Source organism: Zea mays, chromosome 7 (genome assembly GCF_902167145.1).
Source record: "Zea mays cultivar B73 chromosome 7, Zm-B73-REFERENCE-NAM-5.0, whole genome shotgun sequence".
Lineage (NCBI taxonomy): Eukaryota > Viridiplantae > Streptophyta > Magnoliopsida > Poales > Poaceae > Zea > Zea mays.
Window position 1 is genome coordinate 118,297,665 of NC_050102.1, and position 8,728 is coordinate 118,306,392.

The window sequence follows — 8,728 nt, forward strand, 5'->3', positions numbered from 1 at the left end:
TGCATAACAAATTGATATATCACATACCTGTAAGCATAACTCTTGGACCCTCGCATCCCATACATGTTTTGAATGAATTGAAAGCCCATTCAAAAGTATGTACTATTTCATCTCCCAACAAAACAAATCCAAACACTGTACACTGCAGATGGCTGTTAGCTCCAACAAACATGCCCAGTGGTTTATCATATATATTTGTCTTGTGTGTTGTATCAAATGTCACAGCATCACCATAATCTGCGTATTCCCCCTGCATACTTGCGTGTGACCAAAAAATACTCACTATTTTCCCATCATTGTCTAGCTGGAAATCACAAAAAAATTGTGGATTCTGTTTCTTGCATTCTCTAAAGAAAGCCAAAAGTTTGGCTACATCATTTGCGCAGTTTTCTCTTCTCCTGGCTGCCCTCCTACATTTGTTTGCACAAAAAATTGTTACACACACATTTACTATAGTAATATTTATGGCTCTTGATATATACACATGTAACAAAAAAGTATTGCTTACATGTTTTTCAGATCTTGAGTAGTTACCGGTACGTTCTCCGGCCCATCATGCATTTCTGATATAAAATCAACTATGCAATGCTGCGGCACTCGGCTATCATGCATTGCATCCACAAAATTTATGAACTCAGCATCCCTAATTTTGTTGCAACGTAAATGTTGTTTCTCTGCTTCGTCAGTTATGAACTCATGGTTATGCTCCAAGTTTACCAGTTCAATTTTTGCAGCTACAACCATTTTTTTCATCATCATATATTTTTTTTTAATTTTATTCCAGCTTTACATTGCATACGCCCCGATGATCTATTCCTCATCCTAGGTGTATCATTTGATTTTGGTGCACTTTTACCTTCACGTGAACAATTTATCCACTTACTGAATGTCTTCTCTCTGTATTTCTTCAGTGGAAATCCAACTTCATATGCATACCTTTTATAGAATTTATATGCATCATCAACATCCTTGAAAGTCATCCCTACCGTTGGCACTATAGTTGGATCAATGTTTTTTCCCTGCTATTTCATTGTCATTGTTGTTTGTACCATGGAATATGTTCACAACAATATATTCAATCAATAATCAAATACAGCGATTGGACTTACATGTGAATGCAGTATTTGTGGCGTATCCATCTCCCTGGAGCTAATATTGGACATAGGAGGTCGAACCCTTTGTTCTCCTTCTTCCCCTATGCTCATCTCGGCGATCTCAGGACCCAGTAGAGCAGGAGGTGGTGTCACCAGTGAGTTACCACCAACTCCTCCCTCTGTCTCTGGATCAAGACAAACGTCATCTCCTTCCATCGCCGGCGACTCTCCAGAGCCGGCCATCTCCAACTCCGATTAGTTATGCAGGCTTAGTGGTATTTTTTTTCAAATGAAAGTTAATCTCGGATACTATAAAAGTAACCGCATCCACGTTTACAGGGTCTCCCCATTATTTCCGAAATCGTCCCGATATTATGGCGACGTCAATGTCAAACTAAAATCCATAATAAAATATTTACGCACAATGACTCAATGTTTTACGCCAAACGGTATATACTATTTATGCAACTATTATGCCGTTACGGTTTAATGCCATAGCTTTCAACATCTTATGCTACATTTTTTTACCTTCCGCCATTACTTCCCATGCCAGATCCATAAATTACGCGCCCACGTATCATAGTAATCACGTTTGCATGTGGAAACTATTCCCTTTAATTCCGTGCCATTCCCTTATGTTTACCGCCTTGCCATTCAAACAACCGCGTAACGGCGCCGTCTGTCCTGCATGCCGCCTCTCAGCCCCACGTTAAACACAGGCGCGCCTGTCCCAGCGACCAGACCTCGGAACCGACCTGGGCTTCCTTTAATATCCGAAGCCCAGGGCTCCCGTTATACCTGCCCTATATATATATATATTATCTATTTGGAGCCCTGGGCTTCCAATAAAACAAGGAAGCCCTGGTCCAAAAAGTCTATTTCGGTTCAACCCAACCACAACCGGCCAACCCGACCACAATCCCCCACGCTTGCGCGTACATTTTTTCCATCCATTCAGCCTAAACTGTCAACTAAAATCTAGGATATATTATTTCCCCCAAAACAAACCCTAACCGGCCGGCCTAATTCTCACGCGCTCGCCACAGATCTAGCCCTGCCGACAGCGCTCTCGTCGCCGCGTGTCCCGTTCACGTCGTCGTCCGCCCCCGGCCCTTGCCTCACCGACTCGTGGCCGTCGGCAGCTCCACATGGGGCACGGCCACGCCTGACGCCTCCACCTCCACGACTGAGCTGACGGCTCCTCTCCAAGGGACGGTGCACGACAGCGCCATGGCGGTTCACCGGCTCCAACCTTCCCCTTCCGGCCTATAGTGCTCCACCGTTCGGTCACCAGTGGTCTTCTATGGGCCACGGCTGACGGGTGCACGCACCGGTATGCATCCCTTGCTGTTGTATTCCCAACGCTCTAGCTCGTGTACCAGTTGTGCAGCCTGTCGCCTAGCCCTGCTCCGGCGTGAAGTCCTGATGCTAGACGCAAGTCCTGATGCTTCTGGTTGTTTTGTCTTAAATAAAGATGCTAATATGCATGTGGCTATGTGAGGTCTATTGCATCCGATTTACTGCTGCACATTTAAGTAATGTTGATGATTGATTCAAGCAATTTTTTACTTGGCCTTTATATTCTGGATTATGTAACCGGTTGAAACTAAGAGATACATGATGATTTGCTAAATCATAAATATATTTATATTGCATAATCTGCTACCTAAGGCCTTAGTGCCTAACCTTAACAAATATTTTTTATACTTGATTCTATTGTGTAGGTATGGCTGTAAGACAGGCCGTTCAACGAGCACCTCATTATCCAGAGTCTCACAATTTAAATGGCTTGATTTCTAAAGTCCAATTATATTTCCAGTCAGCAATCACATATTAACTACACAAGCAAAGTGCAGAGATATATTATGTTCTTTTTTGAAACAAGTTATTTCTTACAATACCCTTTTCATTGTGTTCTTTTCATTGTATTTTTGCTTCATCTATCATGTCACGTTGTGGACCTGGCTAGCTTCAATCATGCTTTTCCTTTTTCAGTTTCGCCTTTTCCAGTGGTAATACTTGGCAGAGAAATCCTGAGCCAAGCGCAAACCTTCTACAAGTCCTGGTAACTTATTTTAGGGGCTAGAAACAGGCGACGACAGTTTAGGACTTGTTTTTTTACACCAATCCAGCCCTGGATTAGCAATGATTTTTATGCAGCTCTTGTTTGTTACGACCACTCATGGCACCATTTATGCATACATCTGAACTATTTATGCTGTTGATATGTTTCTAGTGTGGCAATGATTTTTTTACATATAGATGCTTACCAAAAGTTCAAAATCTTTTCGGTCGGTAGCAGTAGAAGCAGCACACCCAATTTGTCATACACTCTGTAATTTTTATTTCCTAAATATGTCTTTTTATGCTAATTTGAATACTCTATTATGCCCAATTACTAGATCACGTGTATGCTCCGCTTTGTAAACACGTAGACCACCAAATTGTACATTTTTTATGTTCTTCCTTTTATGCTTTTATACTGAGTTGAATTGGTCCTCACATGATCATGCATCAGTACCCAATGATTCAGACTCATCTAATGCTTCTGCTTCCTTACATGAATATGCATTAGCAGGTCAGTCATCTAGCTCTACTTACTATAACAAGCACACATTATCCACCGATGTGATTCTTATTCCTGCTAATTTGAATGTGTTATTATGCTCAATTATCAGATCTCGTGTACGCTCCGCGTTGTAAACACGTAGAACAATTCTCCTACATTGTTTTTGTTCTTCCTTTTATGCTTTTACGATGATTTGAATTGGTCCTTTTCATAACAATGCAACCCTAGTACCTAGTCCACTCTAGGAACGACGGAAGCGAGGCGAGGTGGTAGATCCAGCACCGCTTTGGCATGGCCATCCATTCCTCCACCCGGATCGTGTACCTAGGCCTACCTCTCCTCGAGGAACGCTGTCGAGGTCGTCCGGCTGGAGCAGAAGGCGGCGTCGCTCGGCAAGCTAGTCGAGGAGGAGGAAGAAGCCCAAGTGACTCTTGATGTCCTTAGCAAACCGAAGCACCCAGGCTTCCTTCTTCGCCACTTGTTCCCCAGCAAGGCCGGCGACATCCCGGTACGCGCGCTAACCCGTCTTAAATTTCAGTAGTTAATTGTCTTTGCCTTGGTACAGTTTCGCGTGTTGATACCGGGGTTGTGGTTTTGTTCAGGCATGGCTAGACCCGGTATATTGCCGTCGGGAAAGTCTAGCTACAGTGGTTTCTGTGGCAAGCCTCTGCAGTTCGTCCTCTAGGCGTTTTCTTTGTGTGCAATGAAGTTGCCACACTCGACTGCTTATTGTTTGGATATCGACTTGGTCACAGTTAGGCTTGGTTGTGTTTAGATTTATGCACTAACTAAAGATAATGTAGCAGCCTTCCACCGAACGTTGTTCATGTTCATGTGCCCATCCATGGCATGCTTGCTTCGAGATCAACATGAACAATGGAAGCACAAGTACGGGAATCCATGTAGAAGGTGACGAAAATCCTGTATCTGTAATGGTTTTTGTTCAGATATCTTCTGATTTTGATGGTTTGCAGTGGATTGTTTTCCAGCGTGAAGATTTTTCGGTGCCAATTGCCACGGAATAATGCCTTCTACTCAGCTCAACCTCCAAAGCATGATGGCTCTAACAAACCACTCTGTCTAGGAGGTAGTGTTGTCTTCTGTTGAGTGGCAGTTGACAGTATATATCCTGCACTAGATGTTGTATAAATATGCGAAATTGTAAATGTTTGATACTGACTTCTGCTTCTCCTGATTTCTTGATATTGTCATTTATTACATTAGTAGTTTCTGTCAGTGTGCAACATTTTCTCCATGTCAACTACTACCTTGTTTTCTCATTTGGGTACATTTCTGTTTATTTATGTTTGGAGTGTCTAGGGACCTATGGCAGATGCAAATTTTATTCAAGAGAAGTTTATTCGGAAGTATGTAAACTTAGCATAAATATACGACAATTGATGTCTTAAAACTTTCTGGTGTGTCAAATTACTGTTTTGGTGCCTATAATCTTGCAACCTGTCTACTAGTTGTTGGTAAATGAGCTTTACTTGTCCCTTGGCTGTCAAACAGTTAATGTTACTAAATTCTTTCAAATGCATAACTATTTGTTGCCAGCTCTTGTATGCCACTGGTGTGGTACCTGGAAAGGTGATAAAATATGTAGTAACTGCAAGAAAGCAAGGTATTGTTCTGAGAAACATCAGGTATATATGCCAAACTTTAGTGTCCATCAATTCGTTTCTAACAGCTGATACAAACTTATATTTTAGGTTGATGGCTCTTGATTGCTGTTTCTCAGGCACTGCATTGGCGTACTAGCTGACAATGATAATATACTCAGTATCAAAGAATATAGTTTTTGAATTGTGTTTTCTGCTAGGTACGACATCTATTAATTTTTTTGTTTGTTATATATGTTTTTTCTCCACAAAAATTCTTTAGATTTGATAGCCTTTTTAACATCTAAATTCTAAGAATGTGCTTAGTCTGTATTATGTGCACAAATAGTTCAAGAAAAAATAGAAAAAAGGAGACAAATGTTCCAGAAGAAAATAGATGAATTAACAGGGCTATTAGAACCTTTTGTCAAAGAAGTTTTGGTCCCTGTATTCAATGTAATAACGACTTACATTATTTTAGCCTCACAATTTCCTTTAATGGTCTAGCTTTGTAATTGATAACATAATTTTTTCGTGCTCTTCCTTTTCATGGGGTAAACAGGAAAACATTGGGCTTTAAAAATTTTGTATGGCTCGATTGTGGTACTAGAAATGTATAATAATTGTTCTAAAGAAATGTTAGAGGATAAAGAAGTAAGTTACTAAAGTTTTGGACTGTATTCTTTCATTTTCATCTCACTTATCCTATTTCTTTCAGGAATCATAAAAGCATATGGAGGAACTATGTATAGGCTACAAAGAAGCATTTTTATAGCAAGAGCCAAGTGTTCTGATGATTTTGTTTTTTCAATTGTGTCTTCTGTTATTGGTTCAGCATGCACATATATTGACATGATTTATGGTATGGCATCTGCCATCTTTGTTATATTTATGACATCGTTCTTGATTGATGTGTGCGACATGAATGATGGATCTTTTTAACATCCTGACCATCATTGTGTCGCTCATTATCGTATTTTGTATATCATTTATGGGTTCATGGATATGAAATGACAGGTTTCTTATTTTTGAGATCTGAACCATGTGTTGCCTTTTGGTTGTTACATAATAAATGGTCCTGTCGATGTGTTTTACGTTCAAAAACTTCTATGCGACATGCACGGAAACTAATGCTAAACATGCGCGATTTAAACTCTAATTCGTTATGAAACAGATCAACGATTTATGCTAAAATTCATACCCATTTACGCTATTTTGGATCATATTTTACGCAAAAATTCGTCCGAGCCATAACCCGCGCACGATCGAACGCGCGCGATTTTTACGTCGTAATTTTTGGGCCACATTCGTCGTTATGAAACAAATTTACGATTACGCTAAAATCTGTACACACTTACGTTGTTTTGGTTCACGTTTTAAGCAAAAATTCGTCCGAGCCAGAACCCGCGCACAATCGGACGCGCGCGATTTTTACGCCATAATTTTTGGGTCTCATTCGTCGTTACGAAACAGATCTATTATTTACGCTAAAATTCATACCCATTTACGCTGTTTTGGTTCACGTTTTACGCAAAAATTCGCCCGATCCAGAACCCGCGCACGATCGGAAGCGCGCGATTTTTACGCCGTAATGTTTGGGCCCATTCGTCGTTATGAAACGGATCTAGGATTTACGCTAAAATTCGTACTAATTTACGCTGGTTTGGTTCACGATTTACGCTAAAATCTGCCTGAGCCAGAACCGTGCACAATCGGATGCACACCTACCTACGCGTAGGTATACCTGGCTGGGGCTTCTCGTACTAATGGAAGCCCTGGGCTTCCATTAGTTCGTCCATATATATATATATATATATATATATATATATATATATATATATATATATATATATATATATATATATATATATATATATATAATCACCATCTCTACAGAAAGAGAAAAGGTCACTTTGTGTCAGTTACCGTTCCACAAATATCTAATCATTGGATGTTGAGTTATACTGATTTGTGTTTTTTATTTGATCTAGATAAAAATTGTGTTCAATTTGAACAAGTAAAGATATGTATTGATAATTATATGACGTGTATGCTTAAATTTCTAGAGAAATATAGGATTCTGTGTTTAAACTTTATTGATTTTATTGACTTTTGTAGGTTCTCAAGTTTTGGATTTAATCCACATAGAGTAAACCAACAAACATAGTTTATTGGATTTTTTGATATAACCCATATGGAATAAACAGATAAATACTATTTGATTAGATTTAGGAATTTAATCCTATAAGGGATTAAGTAAAAGACTTGAATTCACCTAATCTAGATAGAGGAAAAAATCAGTTCGGAGAAAATTACCAAACTGTCCAATAAGGCCTAACAGAGGACACGTGCCAAGCGTTTGAGTTTGACCGGATCAGATCCAACGGACTGCTCGGGAAGAAGGGGACAACGGACAAGTCTGAAGCCCATTTTTTTTCTCGTGATGCAGAATATTTTGCCTCGTTATTCTTTACATTTCCAAGTGTATATATAAGGACCATAACTATATGCATTTCTTTTGTGCACGGACATCACTAGGCCTAAATATCGAGCCAGCTCGACTTAACTCGTCCGAGTTCGAACTTGCTTGTTAAGCTAATGAGTTGGCTCGGTTCGGCTCGTTTAACTTGTTAGCCAGAGTAGGAAAAAACAATATGTTTTTAATTAATTTTAAACTAATTTAACAATAGAAAATAATAATTATATTTGTAATTTCACAGACCACATCAATGTAACATTAAATTAACACAACTCATCAATTCACAATTCACATACATGTTCATCAGTTTAACCCATAACTATATTTGTATAGACCAATTTAACAGATAGATACAGTTCATCAATCATTAGTTTAACTCATATATCATAGACACTACGCATACATGTAACATATTCATTAATTATTACGTAAATGATATGCATATAGTTTTGTTTTGCTGAAATATGATAGTTTCACTACTACAGTAAACCTCTATACAGGCGGTCCAGTTAGCCTCTACACAGGCGGTTCCAGGAACCGCTTCTGGTGCACCGCCTGTGATGTAAAACAACATCACAGACGGTCAATAAAAAACCGCTTGTGATAGACACACATCACAGGTGGTCCAGTCTAAAGGAACCTCCTGTGATAGACACATATCACAGGCGGTTTCTAATTCTAGTCGCTTGTGTTAGCCACACATCACAGGCGGTTTCTAATCCTAGCCGCTTGTGTTAGACACATACCACAGGCGGTTTTAAATATAGGTCCGACTGTATTTCAATATACAGATTCCAGATTCATATGCAGATTCCAGATTCATATACAGAATTAATAACATATTCATACACAGATTCATACACATATATGTTGCATAACAAGTTCCATACACAGATTCATACACATATCAAGTTCCATACACAGATTCATACACATATCAAGTTCCATATACAACTCAACATCTCAAGTTCCATAGACAACTGAA

At 39.4% G+C, this 8,728-nt stretch overlaps 1 long non-coding RNA gene across 12 annotated transcripts; it reads left to right on the forward strand.

The window, feature by feature from the left end:
* The first annotated feature begins 2,026 nt into the window (after nt 1–2,026).
* On the forward strand, nt 2,027–6,296 carry LOC109940729 (uncharacterized). 12 transcript variants are annotated; one of them, XR_004851501.1, is made up of 7 exons: nt 2,027–2,427; nt 3,090–4,171; nt 4,266–4,572; nt 4,653–4,750; nt 5,221–5,309; nt 5,376–5,485; nt 5,983–6,296. It is a non-coding gene; the product is annotated as an uncharacterized lncRNA (long non-coding RNA). The 12 variants fall into 12 exon arrangements; XR_002263345.2 differs by having other exon boundaries at nt 5,405–5,485; XR_002263348.3 differs by having other exon boundaries at nt 5,221–5,287.
* The last annotated feature ends 2,432 nt before the right edge of the window (nt 6,297–8,728 follow it).